The sequence below is a fragment of the Cryptomeria japonica genome, unplaced genomic scaffold (assembly GCF_030272615.1).
Source record: "Cryptomeria japonica unplaced genomic scaffold, Sugi_1.0 HiC_scaffold_195, whole genome shotgun sequence".
NCBI lineage: Eukaryota > Viridiplantae > Streptophyta > Pinopsida > Cupressales > Cupressaceae > Cryptomeria > Cryptomeria japonica.
In genome coordinates, this window is record NW_026729017.1 from 55,917 (window position 1) to 72,500 (window position 16,584).

The following is a 16,584-nucleotide window of genomic DNA, read 5'->3' on the forward strand; positions in this document are numbered from 1 at the left end:
CCCGATGTGTGCTCCAAGGTGCGGCGTGCACGAAGCCGGACCCCGGTTTGCCCCGGGTGCGCACCTCGCGTGCACCTTGGTGCGCACACCTTGGCTGGGTTGCGCGGCCTGGTGGGCACCATGGTGCGCACCAAGGAGCGCTCCGAAGTGTGCTCCAAGGTGCGGCGTGCACGAAGTCCTAGCCCGGTTTGCCCCGGGTGCGCACCTTCGCCGCGGTGGGCACCATGGCGTGCACGAAGTCGGAGCCCGGTTTGCCCCGGGTGCGCACCTCGCGTGCACCTTCGCCGGGGTGGGCACCTCGGCTGGGTTGCGCGCCCTGGTGCGCACCAAGGAGCGCTCCGAAGTGTGCTCCAAGGTGCGGCGTGCACGAAGTCGGAGCCCGGTTTGCCCCGGGTGCGCACCTTCGCCGCGGTGGGCACCCTGGTGCGCACCATGGCGTGCACGAAGTCGGAGCCCGGTTTGCCCCGGGTGCGCACCTCGCGTGCACCTTCGGCGGGGTTGCGCGCCCTGGTGCGCACCAAGGAGCGCTCCGAAGTGTGCTCCAAGGTGCGGCGTGCACGAAGTCGGAGCCCGGTTTGCCCCGGGTGCGCACCTCGCGTGCACCTTCGGCGGGGTTGCGCGCCCTGGTGGGCACCATGGTGCGCACCAAGGAGCGCTCCGAAGTGTGCTCCAAGGTGCGGCGTGCACGAAGTCGGAGCCCGGTTTGCCCCGGGTGCGCACCTCGCGTGCACCTTCGCCGCGGTGGGCACCATGGCGTGCACGAAGTCGGAGCCCGGTTTGCCCCGGGTGCGCACCTCGCGTGCACCTTCGCCGGGGTGGGCACCTCGGCTGGGTTGCGCGCCCTGGTGCGCACCAAGGAGCGCTCCGAAGTGTGCTCCAAGGTGCGGCGTGCACGAAGTCGGAGCCCGGTTTGCCCCGGGTGCGCACCTCGCGTGCACCTTCGCCGCGGTGGGCACCATGGCGTGCACGAAGTCGGAGCCCGGTTTGCCCCGGGTGCGCACCCCGCGTGCACCTTCGCCGGGGTGGGCACCTCGGCTGGGTTGCGCGCCCTGGTGCGCACCAAGGAGCGCTCCGAAGTGTGCTCCAAGGTGCGGCGTGCACGAAGTCGGAGCCCGGTTTGCCCCGGGTGCGCACCTCGCGTGCACCTTCGCCGCGGTGGGCACCTTGGCTGGGTTGGGCACCATTGAGCGCTCCGAAGTGTGCTCCAAGGTGCGCACCATGGCCCTCCAAGGTGCGCAGCATGGCGTGCACGAAGTCGGAGCCCGGTTTGCCCCGGGTGCGCACCTCGCGTGCACCTTCGCCAGGGTGGGCACCTCGGTGCGCACACCTTCTCAATGTTTTCTTGCCTTTTCTGGAAATTGGTGAAGGCAGCGCATCAAAGGTGCGCACCTCGGTGTGCTCCGAGGTGCGAACCCGAGAGCGCTCCGAGGTGCCCACGAAGTCGAAAGTCGGGTTAATTGCATTGTTTTCCCCGGGTGCGCTCCGAGGTGCGCAACATCGGTGCGCACCAAGGAGGGCTCCGAAGTGTGCTCCAAGGTGCGCACGATTCGGAGCTCGGTTTGCCCGGGGTGCGCACACCTTGGCTGGGTTGCGCACCCTTTGTGCGCTCCAAGGTGCGCACGAAGTCGGAGCTCGGTTTGCCCCGGGTGCGCACCTTCGCCAGGGTGCGCACCTTGATGCGCACGCCTTGGCTGGGCTGCGCACCTTGGTGGGCGCCATGGTGCGCACCTTTCGTGCGCTCCAAGGTGCGCACGAAGTCGGAGCTCGGTTTGCCCCGGGTGCGCACCTTGGTGGGCGCCATGGTGCACTCCGAGGTGCCCAAGATTGGTGCGCACCAAGGAGCGCTCCGAAGTGCGCTCCAAGGTGCGCAGGTGCGCGCGAAGTCGAAAGTTGGGTTAATTGTCCGGTTTGCCTCGGGTGCGCACCTTGCGTGCACCTTCGCCAGGGTGGGCGCCTTGGTGCGCACACCTTGGCTGGGCTGCGCACCCGGGCGCGCACACCTTGGCACCCGCGTTTCCTTCATTTTAAATTTTTTTTTTTTACAATCTCTCAAGTGGGAAATTCTATAATCTCAACTTTTTTTGCCTTTTCAGGAAACTTTTGAATGGAGCGCATCATTGGTGCGCTCCGAAGTGTGCTCCAAGGTGCGCACCTCTGGTGTGCTCCAAAGCTCTCTCCAGCTGCGTGCACCTGCCCCGGCCGCGCACCCGGCCCCGCCCAGCTTCGCTCACCTGTCCCGGGCGTCTGGTGCGGAACCTTAGAGTAAGAAACATCACCGTGCACCTTGGCCAACGTGCGCGACTCGACCGAGCGCGCACTGGCCGAGGTGCACACCGATTTCACCTGGGTGCGCGCGCAGCACCTCGGGCGCACCGGGGTGCGCGCACAACGCCCGGGTTGCACCGTGGCCTGTGTGCTCGGGGCGCCTCGGGTGCGCGCTCGGTGTCGCCCCCGCGCGCGCGGTAGTGCGGGCAGCGCACCCCGGCCCGGCCCGGCCCCGACGAGAACGCAAACGGGCAAAAGGTTTATTCAAATAGCATTGCGACGCCCGGCGAAAAACTAAAAAAGGGTGCAACACCGGGACTTCCCGGGAGGTCACCCATCCCAGTACTACTCCGGCCCAAGCGCGCTTAACTGCGGAGTTCTGATGGGATCCGGTGCACTAACGCTGGTATGATCGCACCCGTTATGAGCTTGTCGCAGTGTGTACTTAGCAAACCGCGACCCACGTGCGAATCCACCCCGGCCACCCACCCCCGTCGAGGTGCACACCCTCCCTCGCGAAGTGCGCCCCGTTCGCCAAGTGTGAGCCCTGCCCGGGTGCGCGCACCTTGCTAGGGCGTCGGGTGTGCACCCGGCCCGGCCTACGTGCGTGCACCTGGACGGGGCGTCGTGTGCGTGCAGTGTCCCGTCTGCAACGCGGTGCCCACACACCACCTCGGGCGCAACGACCTGCGCTCACATGTGGGCCGAGTGCACCTTGGTGCATGTTCGGGGCGCCTCGGGTGCACGCTCGATCTTGCCCCGGTGCACCAAGGCGCTCGGTTTGCCCCGGGTGCGCACTTGGTGCAAGGTGGGCACCCAAAATAGGGATCAAGCACCAAAACACAAGTTTCGGGATGCAAAATGGGACCCAAGGACCACAAATGCGTTCCAAGACCCATGATGGGTCCACGAGAACAAAAATGTGTTCCGAGACTTAATAAACAAATATTGGGTTTTAGGAGAAGAAACATGCTCTGATGCCCAAAACGAGAATCGACCCCGAAAAGGCCACAGGCCAAAAGTGGGATGCGAGACAAAAAAAAATGGGACCCGAGGACCAAAATTGGGTTCCCAGGTCGAAGACAGGGCAACCGGACAAGAAACGACCTCTAAGGCTCGAAATGAGTCCCGACGACTAAAACTTGACAAGAAGCACCCATCAGGCACCCAACTCGACACCCATGGGATGCCGACCCACCCGGGCTTCCACCTAGCACACCTTGGCACCCACCCACCCTCGCACCCAACCTCGCACCCAACTTAGCACCTTTGAACCCACATTGGCACTCACCCTGACCCTGGCACCTTGGAACCCACATTGGCACTCACCTTGACCCTGGCACCCACCTTTGCACTCACCTTGGGACCCACCCTGGCTCCCACCTCGGCACCCACCCAGACACCCACCTTGGTTCCTTGGCACCCACCTTGGATCCTTGGCACCCACCCCGACACCCACCTTGGCACGCAACTTGGCTACTTGCCACCCACCTTGGCTCCTTGACGCCCACCCCGACAACCACCCCGTGACCTACCCTGGCTAGGGTTGGTGCACACCCACCCTGGTGCCCACCTTGGCACCCACCCCATGACCCACCTTGGCACGCACCTTAGTACCCACCCTGTTACCCACCCTAGGACCCACCCCGTGACCCACCTTGGCCAGGGTGGGTGCACCCACCCTGGTGCCCACCTTGGCACCCACCCATCCTAGCACCCAGCCTGTGACCGGGCTTGGAACCCAACCTTGCACCCGTCTTGGCCAGTGTGGGTGCGCACCCATCCTGGCACCCACGTTGTGACACACCCTTTAACCCACGCACCCTAGCAGCCACGTTGGCACCCACCTTGGAACACAACCTAGCAACTTGGCACCCACCCCGTGACCCACCTTGGCATCCACCATAGCAGTCGCCCACTTGGCACCCACCTTGGAACCCAAGTTGGCACCCACCTCGGCACCCACCTTGACACTTGTGGACCCACCTTGCCACTCACCCTAGCATCGACCCATCCTAGCACCCACCCTGGCACCTTTGCACCCTAGCACTCACCCATCCTAGCACCTAACCTGTGACCCACCTTGACACTCACCCTCGCACCCACCTTGGAACCCAACCTAGCACCCACCCACCCTGACACCAACCCTAGCACCTACCCACCCTTGCACCCACCCTGTGACCCATCTTGGCACCCACCCATCCTACCACTCAACCTATCACCCACCTTCTCACCCACCTTGGCATCCACCTTAGCACCCACCCACACTGGCACCTTGGCACCCACCTCGGGCAAGGTGGGTGCACACCCACCCTGACACCCAATTTAGAACCAACCGAGCATGTTACCCACCTTGGCACCCACATTGCAGCCCACCCTAGTACCCACCCTATGACCCACATTGGCATCCACACCCTAGCACCCAGGCACCTCGACACCCGCCTTGACACGCACCCTAGCACTAAACCTGTGACCCACCTTGGAACTCACCCTAGAACCCACCCACCCTGTGAACCACCTTGGCATCCACCTTAGCACCCACCCACCTTGGCACCCACTCTAGCACTCACCCATCCTAACACCCAACTTGTTACCCACCTTGGCACCCGCCCTCGCGTCCACCTTGAAACCCACCCTAGCACCCACCCACGCAGGAGCCCACCTTGGCACCCAACCTAACACCCACGCATCCTGGCACCCAACTTGTGACCCACCTTGGAACCCACCCTAGTACCCACCTTTGAACCCACTATATCACCAACCCACCTTGGCACCCACCCTATGACCCTCTTTGGAATCCACCCTAGCACGCACCCACCCTGGCACCCACCATGGAGCGCACCCTAGCACCCACCCACCTCGGCACGCACCTCAACACCCACCTTGGTGTGCGCACTGCGCCAACCTCTCAAAGACCCTATGTGGTGCGCTCCAAAGTGTACACCTTTGGTGCGCTCCAAGGTGCGCACCTTTGGTGCACACCGAGGTGCACACCAAAGTGTGCACCGAGGTGAGCACCAAAGTGCACTCCAAGGTGCACACCAAGGCGTGCACCTTTGGTGCGGTCAATGCAAACGAATTCGGAAGTTGGGGTCGATGTCCTAATCGCTGCTGCAGACTACACGTATGAGAATCGGACAAATAGCTTTATATAGGGGAGGTGTTGCGTTTGATGGGTCGACTCCCCTGGTTGTGTGCACTGCACCAACTTCAAAGACCCTGTCTTGTTTAAGAAGTCAAAAGTTGGGGTGGATGTCCTAATCATTGCTGCAGTCTACGCATGTATGAGAATCAGACAAATAGCTTATATAGGGGAGGTGTTGCATTCGGTGGGTTGACTCCCCTGGTTGTGCGCACTGCGCCAACCTCAAAGACCCCGCATAGCAGAAGAAGTCGGAAGTCGGATTTTGGTGAGCACCAAGGCGTGCACCTTTGGTGCGGTCAACGCAGACGAATTCAGAAGTTGGGGTGGATGTCCTAATCGTTGTTGCAGGCTACACATGTATGAGAATCAGACAAATAGCTTATATAGGGGAGGTGTTGGGTTTGATGGGTCAACTCCCTTGGTTGTGCGCATTACGCCAACCTCAAAGACCTTGTTTTCGTTAAGAAGTCAAAAGTTGGGGTCAATGTCCTAATGGCTCCTGTAGGCTACACATGTATGAGAATCGGACAAATAGCTTATATAGGGGAGGTGTTGGGTTTGATGGGTCGACTCCCCTGGTTGTGCGCATTACGTCAACCTCAAAGACCTTGTTTTCGTTAAGAAGTCAAAAGTTGGGGTCGATGTCCTAATTGCTCCTGTAGACTACACATGTATGAGAATCAGACAAATAGCTTATATAGGGGAGGTGTTGGGTTTGATGGGTTGACTCCCCTAGTTGTTCGCATTACACCAACCTCAAAGACCTTGTTTTCGTTTAGAAGCCGAAAGTTGGGGTCGATGTCCTAATTGCTCCTGCAGGCTACGCATGTATGAGAATCAGACAAATAGCTTATATAGGGGAGGTGTTGGGTTTGATGGGTCGACTCCCCTGGTTGTGCGCATTGCGCCAACCTCAAAGACCCTGCATTGCGGATGAAGTCGAAAGTCAGAGTTTGGTGTGCTACAAGGTGTGGTCGAAGGTGCTCACCTAGGTGTGCACCTTTGGAGCGCAGGAAAAGTGCCCTCCAAAAGTGCGCACCTTTGGAGTGCACAAAAGTGCCCTCCAAAAGTGCGCACCTTTGGAGCGCACAAAAGTGCCCTCCAAAAAGTGCCCTCCAAAAGTGCGCACCTTTGGAGCGCACAAAAGTGCCCTCCAAAAAGTGCCCTCCAAAAGTGCGCACCTTTGGAGTGCAGAAAAGTGCCCTCCAAAAAGTGCCCTCCAAAAGTGTGCACCTTTGGAGTGCACAAAAGTGCCCTCCAAAAGTGCGCACCTTTGGAGCGCAGAAAAGTGCCCTCCAAAAAGTGCCCTCCAAAAGTGCGCACCTTTGGAGCGCAGAAAAGTGCCCTCCAAAAAGTGCCCTCCAAAAGTGCGCACCTTTGGAGCGCAGAAAAGTGCCCTCCAAAAAGTGCCCTCCAAAAGTGCGCACCTTTGGAGCGCACAAAAGTGCCCTCCAAAAAGTGCCCTCCAAAAGTGCGCACCTTTGGAGCGCACAAAAGTGCCCTCCAAAAGTGCGCACCTTTGGAGCGCACAAAAGTGCCCTCCAAAAGTGCGCACTTTTGGTGCGCACCAAGGCGCTGGTTCGGTCGTTGCAGGCGAGTTCGGAAGTTGGGGTCGATGTCCTGAGCGGAGGTGCAAACTACACAGGTGTCGGAATCGGACAAATAGCTTATATAGGGGAGGTGTATGCTTCGATGGGTCGACTCCCCAGGTTGAGCGCACCGCGCCAACCTCAAAGACCCTACGGTATGGATGAAGTCGGAAGTTGGGTCCGATGACCGATTCGATTAGTAGGTATGCTCATGAGGTCGGAATTTGGGTCCGATGACCTGCCATGTGCAGGAAGGCGAATGTTGGCACTGTGCGTTGCAAGGTGCACACCAAGGTGCTGGTGCGGTCTTTTTAGTCGAGTTCGGAAGTTGGGGTCGATGTCCTGATCGGAGGTGCAAGCTACACAGGTGTGGGAATCGGACAAATAGCTTATATAGGGGAGGTGTATGCTTCGTTGGGTCGACTCCCCGGGTTGAGCGCACCGCGCCAACCTCAAAGACCCTACGGTATGGATGAAGTCGGAAGTTGGGTCCGATGACCGATTCGATATGTAGGCATACTCGCGAGGTCGGAATTTGGGTCCGATGACCTGCCATGTGCAGGAAGGCGAATGTTGGCACTGTGCGTTGCAAGGTGCGCACCAAGGCGCTGGTTCGGTCGTTGCAGGCGAGTTCGGAAGTTGGGGTCGATGTCCTGATCGGAGGTGCAAACTACACAGGTGTGGGAATCGGACAAATAGCTTATATAGGGGAGGTGTATGCTTCGTTGGGTCGACTCCCCGGGTTGAGCGCACCGCGCCAACCTCAAAGACCCTACGGTATGGATGAAGTCGGAAGTTGTGTCCGATGACCGATTCGATATGTAGGCATACTCGCGAGGTCGGAATTTGGGTCCGATGACCTGCCATGTGCAGGAAGGCGAATGTTGGGACTGTGCGTCGCAAGGTGCGCACCAAGGCGCTGGTGCCGTCGTTGCAGTCGAGTTCGGAAGTTGGGGTCGATGTCCTGGTCAGAGGTGCAAACTACACAGGTGTGGGAATCGGACAAATAGCTTATATAGGGGAGGTGTATGCTTCGATGGGTCGACTCCCCGGGTTGAGCGCACCGCGCCAACCTCAAAGACCCTACAGTATGGATGAAGTCGGAAGTTGGGTCCGATGACCGATTCGATACGTAGGCATATTGGCGAGGTCTGAATTTGTGTCCGATGACCTGCCATGCGCAGGAAGGCGGAATTTGGGTCCGATGACCGAGTTGATGGCGTGCCATGCGCAGAAAGGCGGAATTTGGGTCCGATGACCGAGTTGATGTTGATGGCCCGCCATGCACAGGAAGGCGGAATTTGGGTCCGATGACCGATTTGAAGGCGTGCCATGCGCAGAAAGGCGGAGTTTGGGTCCGATGACCGAGTTGATATTGATGGCCCGCCATGCGCAGGAAGGCGGAATTTGGGTCCGATGACCTGACATACGCATGGAGTCCGACTCGGGGGCCGATGTTCGATTCGATGACTTGCATTGTGGGTAAAGTCGGAAGTTGTGGTCTTTGACCCGATTCGATGACCAGACTTCGGCTGCTTGAGAATCGGACAAATAACTTATATAGGGGAGGTAGTGTTCTCGAGCATCCTCCCCCCGTGCCCGTTTATGTCGATTGATGCTGGTGCTCGACTGGTTGGAGCGCTCGGATGCAAAAATCTTGCACCAGGATTTATCGATTGTGATGGACACGGCAAGTCTCCTGATTGCTATGCAGGAGCTCATCGTGAATCTCTATGCGGCCTTGGTATGGACTCGACCTGCGGAATGGTTCGGCAATGGTAGTCGCTCCAACACGTCCTTGCAATGGCCACAGAGGTGATTCGACTAGAGCTCCAGTCTAGCTTTTGGGTTGCTTGGCGGACTGGTATAGCCGCGATCGAGTTCCGGCCATGAACGTTTTAGATAGCTCTTGGGCTTTCTGGGACGGAAGTCGGAAGTTTGGGCTGTTGTCCGATTTGATGACCATTCTTCGGATGTGTGAGAATCGGACAAATAACTTATATAGGGGACTGTGTTGTCTCACGCAGCCCCCTCCGTGCCCCTCTATCTCGACCGATGTTGGTGCTTGAAAGGGTTGGGATCGCTCGGATTTATAAACGTGCACCACCATTTGTCGAGTGTGAGGGACGCGGCAGGTCTCCTAAATGCTATACGGGCGCTCTCTGAGAATCTCTATCCGGCCTCGACACAGACTAGTCTTGCTGAATGGTTTGGCACTGGTAGTCGATCCAACACGTCGTTGTTGTGGCCGCCTAGGCGATTCGATTCGAGCCCCCGTCTAGCTTTTGGGTTGCTTGGCGGATTTTGCCCTATCCGCAAGTGAGCTCGGTCCCTAAACGTTCGAGAAACCCGATTGCTATGCGCCGACTCTCTTTCTTGCGAGCCTCCATCTAGCTTTTGGGTCTCTACGGAACGGAAGTCGGAATCTGGGACCGTTGTTTGATTCGACGAGGCAGACTACGGTTGTGCGAGAATCGGACAAATAACTTATATAGGGGAGGTGTTGACTGGAGCATTCTCCCCCGTGCCCCTCTAACTCGACCAATGCTGGCGCTCGAACGGTGGTAGCGCTCGGATTTTCGTTGAGCGCCAGCATTGGTCGATTTAGAGGGGCATGCGAGATTCCCGAATGCTATGCGAGGGCTCTAACGGAAATGTCTATTGGTTTCGGTATGGATGCAATTGCGAGTGGTTCGGCAAAGGTAGTCGTTCCGATGCGTCCATGTCGTGGCCAAATCGATAATTCGATTTGAGCCCTCGTATAGCATTTGGGTCTCTCGATGTGATTCCGCATTCCAGTCCCTTTGGGCACTGCTTGAGCCGCATCCCAGGGGGTTCCCTTCCCAATAATCTGCCTCGCAACCCGATTGCTATGCGGTGAGGCTCCTCGGCCGCCTCGGAACTATCTGTGTATCAGACGCATCGCGGGATAAGGGGTTGGCAACGGTAGTCGCCCCAAGCGCGTCCGATGCTTGGACCATTCCGAGGCGGCCCTGAAGCCTCTTCCGTCTAGCCGTTGGGTCCTTCTCGCCGCATCCCTTGCCTCGCACCCCGATTGCTATGCGGTGAGGCTCCTCGGCCGCCTTGGAACTATCTGTGTATCAGACGCATCGCGGGATAAGGGGTTGTCACTGGTAGTCGCCCCAAGCGCGTCCGATGCTTGGACCATTCCGAGGCGGCCCTGAAGCCTCTTCCGTCTAGCCGTTGGGTCCTTCTCGCCGCATCCCTCGACTCGCACCCCGATTGCTATGCGGTGAGGCTCCTCGGCCGCCTTGGAACTATCTGTGTATCGGACGCGTCGCGGGATAAGGGGTTGTCACTGGTAGTCGCCCCAAGCGCGTCCGATGCTTGGACCATTCCGAGGCGGCCCTGAAGCCTCTTCCGTCTAGCCGTTGGGTCCTTCTCGCCGCATCCCTCGCCTCGCACCCCGATTGCTATGCGGTGAGGCTCCTCGGCCGCCTTGGAACTATCTGTGTATCGGACGCGTCGCGGGATAAGGGGTTGTCACTGGTAGTCGCCCCAAGCGCGTGCGATGCTTGGACCATTCCCAGGCGGCCCTGAAGCCTCTTCCGTCTAGCCGTTGGGTCCTTCTCGCCGCATCCCTCGCCTCGCACCCCGATTGCTATGCGGTGAGGCTCCTCGGCCGCCTTGGAACTATCTGTGTATCGGACGCGTCGCGGGATAAGGGGTTGTCACTGGTAGTCGCCCCAAGCGCGTCCGATGCTTGGACCATTCCGAGGCGGCCCTGAAGCCTCTTCCGTCTAGCCGTTGGGTCCTTCTCGCCGCATCCCTCGCCTCGCACCCCGATTGCTATGCGGTGAGGCTCCTCGGCCGCCTTGGAACTATCTGTGTATCGGACGCGTCGCGGGATAAGGGGTTGTCACTGGTAGTCGCCCCAAGCGCGTCCGATGCTTGGACCATTCCGAGGCGGCCCTGAAGCCTCTTCCGTCTAGCCGTTGGGTCCTTCTCGCCGCATCCCTCGCCTCGCACCCCGATTGCTATGCGGTGAGGCTCCTCGGCCGCCTTGGAACTATCTGTGTATCGGACGCGTCGCGGGATAAGGGGTTGTCACTGGTAGTCGCCCCAAGCGCGTCCGATGCTTGGACCATTCCGAGGCGGCCCTGAAGCCTCTTCCGTCTAGCCGTTGGGTCCTTCTCGCCGCATCCCTCGCCTCGCACCCCGATTGCTATGCGGTGAGGCTCCTCGGCCGCCTTGGAACTATCTGTGTATCGGACGCGTCGCGGGATAAGGGGTTGTCACTGGTAGTCGCCCCAAGCGCGTCCGATGCTTGGACCATTCCGAGGCGGCCCTGAAGCCTCTTCCGTCTAGCCGTTGGGTCCTTCTCGCCGCATCCCTCGCCTCGCACCCCGATTGCTATGCGGTGAGGGTCCTCGGCCGCCTTGGAACTATCTGTGTATCGGACGCGTCGCGGGATAAGGGGTTGTCACTGGTAGTCGCCCCAAGCGCGTCCGATGCTTGGACCATTCCGAGGCGGCCCTGAAGCCTCTTCCGTCTAGCCGTTGGGTCCTTCTCGCCGCATCCCTCGCCTCGCACCCCGATTGCTATGCGGTGAGGCTCCTCGGCCGCCTTGGAACTATCTGTGTATCGGACGCGTCGCGGGATAAGGGGTTGTCACTGGTAGTCGCCCCAAGCGCGTCCGATGCTTGGACCATTCCGAGGCGGACCTGAAGCCTCTTCCGTCTAGCCGTTGGGTCCTTCTCGCCGCATCCCTCGCCTCGCACCCCGATTGCTATGCGGTGAGGCTCCTCGGCCGCCTTGGAACTATCTGTGTATCGGACGCGTCGCGGGATAAGGGGTTGTCACTGGTAGTCGCCCCAAGCGCGTCCGATGCTTGGACCATTCCGAGGCGGCCCTGAAGCCTCTTCCGTCTAGCCGTTGGGTCCTTCTTGCCGCATCCCTCGCCTCGCACCCCGATTGCTATGCGGTGAGGCTCCTCGGCCGCCTTGGAACTATCTGTGTATCGGACGCGTCGCGGGATAAGGGGTTGTCACTGGTAGTCGCCCCAAGCGCGTCCGATGCTTGGACCATTCCGAGGCGGCCCTGAAGCCTCTTCCGTCTAGCCGTTGGGTCCTTCTCGCCGCATCCCTCGCCTCGCACCCCGATTGCTATGCGGTGAGGCTCCTCGGCCGCCTTGGAACTATCTGTGTATCGGACGCATCGCGGGATAAGGGGTTGTCACTGGTAGTCGCCCCAAGCGCGTCCGATGCTTGGACCATTCCGAGGCGGCCCTGAAGCCTCTTCCGTCTAGCCGTTGGGTCCTTCTCGCCGCATCCCTCGCCTCGCACCCCGATTGCTATGCGGTGAGGCTCCTCGGCCGCCTTGGAACTATCTGTGTATCGGACGCGTCGCGGGATAAGGGGTTGTCACTGGTAGTCGCCCCAAGCGCGTCCGATGCTTGGACCATTCCGAGGCGGACCTGAAGCCTCTTCCGTCTAGCCGTTGGGTCCTTCTCGCCGCATCCCTCGCCTCGCACCCCGATTGCTATGCGGTGAGGCTCCTCGGCCGCCTTGGAACTATCTGTGTATCGGACGCGTCGCGGGATAAGGGGTTGTCACTGGTAGTCGCCCCAAGCGCGTCCGATGCTTGGACCATTCCGAGGCGGCCCTGAAGCCTCTTCCGTCTAGCCGTTGGGTCCTTCTCGCCGCATCCCTCGCCTCGCACCCCGATTGCTATGCGGTGAGGCTCCTCGGCCGCCTTGGAACTATCTGTGTATCGGACGCGTCGCGGGATAAGGGGTTGTCACTGGTAGTCGCCCCAAGCGCGTCCGATGCTTGGACCATTCCGAGGCGGACCTGAAGCCTCTTCCCTCTAGCCGTTGGGGCTTTCTCGCCGCATCCCTCGCCTCGCACCCCGATTGCTATTCGGTGAGGCTCCTCGGCCGCCTTGGAACTATCTGTGTATCGGACGCATCGCGGGATAAGGGGTTGGCAGTGGTAGTCGCCCCAAGCGCGTCCGATGCTTGGACCATTCCGAGGCGGCCCTGCAGCCTCTTCCGTCTAGCCGTTGGGGCCATCTCGCTGCATCCCCCACCTCGCACCACGATTGCTATGCGGTGAGGCTCCTTGGCCGCCTCGGAACTATCTGTGTATCGGACGCATCGCGGGATAAGGGGTTGTCACTGGTAGTCGCCCCAAGCGCGTCCGATGCTTGGACTATTCCGAGGCGGCCCTGCAGCCTCTTCCGTCTAGCCGTTGGGGCCATCTCGCCGCATCCCCCAGCTCCTCGGCCGCCTCGGAACTATCTGTGTATCGGACGCATCGCGGGATAAGGGGTTGGCAGTGGTAGTCGCCCCAAGCGCGTTCGATGCTTGGACTATTCCGAGGCGGCCCCGCAGCCTCTTCCGTCTACCCTTTGGGGCCATCTCGCCGCATCCCTCGCCTCGCACCCCGATTGCTATGCGGTGAGGCTCCTCGGCCGCCTGGGAACTATCTTCGTATCGGATGCATCGCGGGATAAGGGGTTGTCACTGGTAGTCGCCCCAAGCGCGTCCGATGCTTGGACTATTCCGAGGCGGCCCTGTGGCCTCTTCCGTCTAGCCGTTGGGGCCATCTCGCCGCATCCCTCACCTCGCACCCCCATTGCTATGCGGTGAGGCTCCTCGGCCGCCTTGGAACTGTCTTCGTATCGGAAGCATCGCGGGATAAGGGGTTGTCACTGGTAGTCGCCCCAAGCGCGTCCGATGCTTGGACTATTCCGAGGCGGCCCTGCAGCCTCTTCCGTCTAGCCGTTGGGGCCATCTCGCCGCATCCCCCACCTCGCACCCGGATTGCTATGCGGTGAGGCTCCTCGGCCGCCTTGGAACTATCTTCGTATCGGACGCATCGCGGGATAAGGGGTTGTCACTGGTAGTCGCCCCAAGCGCGTCCGATGCTTGGACTATTCCGACGCGGCCCTGTGGCCTCTTCCGTCTAGCCGTTGGGGCCATCTCGCCGCATCCCCCACCTCGCACCCCGATTGCTATGCGGTGAGGCTCCTCGGCCGCCTTGGAACCATCTTCGTATCGGACGCATCGCGGGATGAGGGGTTGTCACTGGTAGTCGCCCCAAGCGCGTCCGATGCTTGGACCATTCCGAGGCGGCCCTGAAGCCTCTTCCGTCTAGCCGTTGGGGCCTTCCCGCCCCATCCCTCGCCTCGCACCCCCGATTGCTATGCGGTGAGGCTCCTCGGCCGCCTTGGAACCATCTGTGTATCGGACGCATCGCGGGATAAGGGGTTGGCACTGGTAGTCGCCCCAAGCGCGTCCGATGCTTGGAGCATTCCGAGGTGGCCCTGAAGCCTCTTCCGTCTAGCCGTTGGGGCCTTCCCGCCCCATCCCTCGCCTCGCACCCCGATTGATATGCGGTGAGGCTCCTCGGCCGCCTTGGAACTATCTGTGTATCGGACGCATCGCGGGATAAGGGGTTGGCACTGGTAGTCGTCCCAATCGCGTCCGATGCTTGGACCATTCCGAGGCGGCCCTGCAGCCTCTTCCGTTTAGCCGTCGGGGCCTTCCCGCCGCATCCCTCGCCTCGCATCCCGATTCCTATGCGGTGAGTCTTCTCGGCCGCCGCGGAACTATACCTGTTATTGCTACTGCATCCTTCGGCTGGTAACCTCCTCTGCCGCCTTGGAACGTTCTCTTTGTCGGACGCGTCGCGGGATAAGGGGTTGGCACTGGTAGTCGCCCCAAGCGCGCCCGATGCATAGACCGCTCCGAGTTGACCTTGCTTTCAGCCTCTCACATGCATAGACCTCTCTGAGTCGACCCTGCAGCCTCTCACGTTTAGCCTTTGGAATCTCGCCTCACAACATGATTGCTATCCTTGATGCATCCCTTGCCTCGAGCCCTGATTGCTTTCTTGGCTGCATCCCTCCTCTCCTCACAGCCCGGTTGTCATCACTGCTTCATCCGTCGCTTCATGCATTCTGGCTGCTGGGCCCTTCCCACCGCACACCTCGATTGCTATCTCTTCTGCATCACACACCCCGATTGCTATCTCTGCTACATCCCTCGGCTCTCACTTCTGCATCCTTCGCCTCCCACCTCGATTGCTATCAATGCTGCATCCGTAACCTCACACCCCGATTGCTATGCGGGGAGGCTCCTTGGCCGCCTTGGAAATTTCTGTGTGTCGGACGCACCGCGGGATAAGGGGTTGGCACTGGTAGTCGCCCCAAGTGCGCCCGATTCTTAGACCGCTTCGAGGTGACCTCGTAGCCTCTTTCGTCCAGGCTTCCTGCCTTCAACGCCCTTTTTACACCTCGATTGCTATGCGCGGGCTCGTTGGCGTCTATCACCTCTCTGCGAAGAGTGGCACGATGATTGTTGGGGTAAATCGTAGCAGTCCGATCTCTGGCCTTGGGCCATTGTGAGGGCTGATCGATTTCCTGTGCGCATCTCGTGTTCGCCCAGTAACAGACTCGACGACTTGTAATCGGTCTTGTTCCCGATTGTTCCTGGAGGTAGTCTTCGGAACTCTTGGATTTGACCTGTCACTCGAACTGTCCTCTTCCGAGGATGCTTGTGTGTGTGTGCTTGTGCCATTTCCTTGGCGGTATTAACGAGATATTAAAGAGCGGAGTGAGCGCCTCGCCCAGCTATGTTTGGGGCTCTCACTCCCTTACCCGGTGTGCGACCGCTTTGCACGTAGGTTGCGGAGCATCGCGACTCTTTCGATGTTTGGCGGTTGTCTTCCGGTGATGCGTTGGTCCCGAAGTGCACGTTACTAGCATTTCTGCCATTGTTCTCGATCTTTGGCACGTTCCTTCGTTGCAATTGGATATATATCTCCGTTTATACGCGCAGGCTTCTCCCGCCTATTCAGCGCTGTCCCACTCTCAGCACTCTCGTGGTCTCCTTGGCTTCTCTCTCCCGTGAGCGAGCTCTCTTCTCGAGTCTTTTCCATGTCCCATGGAGGTTGCCTTGCGAAATTCGGGCACACAAACGTGACCGGATAAGAGCGGAATTGCCTATGAGGAGAAGCTCACCTTAGGGAGCAGCAATGCCGAGTGTTTCGACAGAGGGTAGAGGGGGCGTTGTTTGGGCGGTTGCACAAAAGAGTGCTACGGTTGCACTGAAGGTTGCTTCTTCGTCTCCGACGAACTCTTCGAGGCAAAAAAGCTTGTATACGGGGTCGAGGTGGGACTGTTCGTGCGAGTTGCGCCACCAAAAGTGCGTAGGGGGCATATACCTGGGAAATGGATGTCTCTGAGTGGCCTTACTCGGTCGCGTGCACGGTGCATTCTCTAACGGCAGGACTGTCGCGAGCATGTGCGGTTCGGATGTTTTCGGGTAAAGGGTTCCGTACGGGATGTTCTTCCCAGGCTCCTGTGAACCGAGACTCTGCATCGTCGTGCTCCGGCTCCCGTGGGTGCTTCATGCCTCGTCGAGCTGTTTGTCGTGGACGATTAAGGCCGAGGCCTTCCTTCGAGAGGGGAATTGTTCAGGCTGGTCGAGGCGGGATTGTTCGTGCGGGGTGCACCACCAAAAGTGCGTAGGGGGCATATGCCTGGGAAATGGATGTCTCTGAGTGGCCTTACTCGGTCGCGTGCACGGTGCACACTCTCACGGCATGACTGTCGCGA

The 16,584-nt window shown here is 59.8% G+C and overlaps 1 non-coding gene across 1 annotated transcript; it reads right to left on the bottom strand.

Moving 5' to 3' along the window:
* Positions 1 to 2,566: 2,566 nt before the first annotated feature.
* On the bottom strand, positions 2,567 to 2,685 carry LOC131868084 (5S ribosomal RNA). The gene has a single exon (XR_009366577.1). It is a non-coding gene; the product is annotated as a 5S ribosomal RNA (ribosomal RNA).
* Positions 2,686 to 16,584: the final 13,899 nt, after the last annotated feature.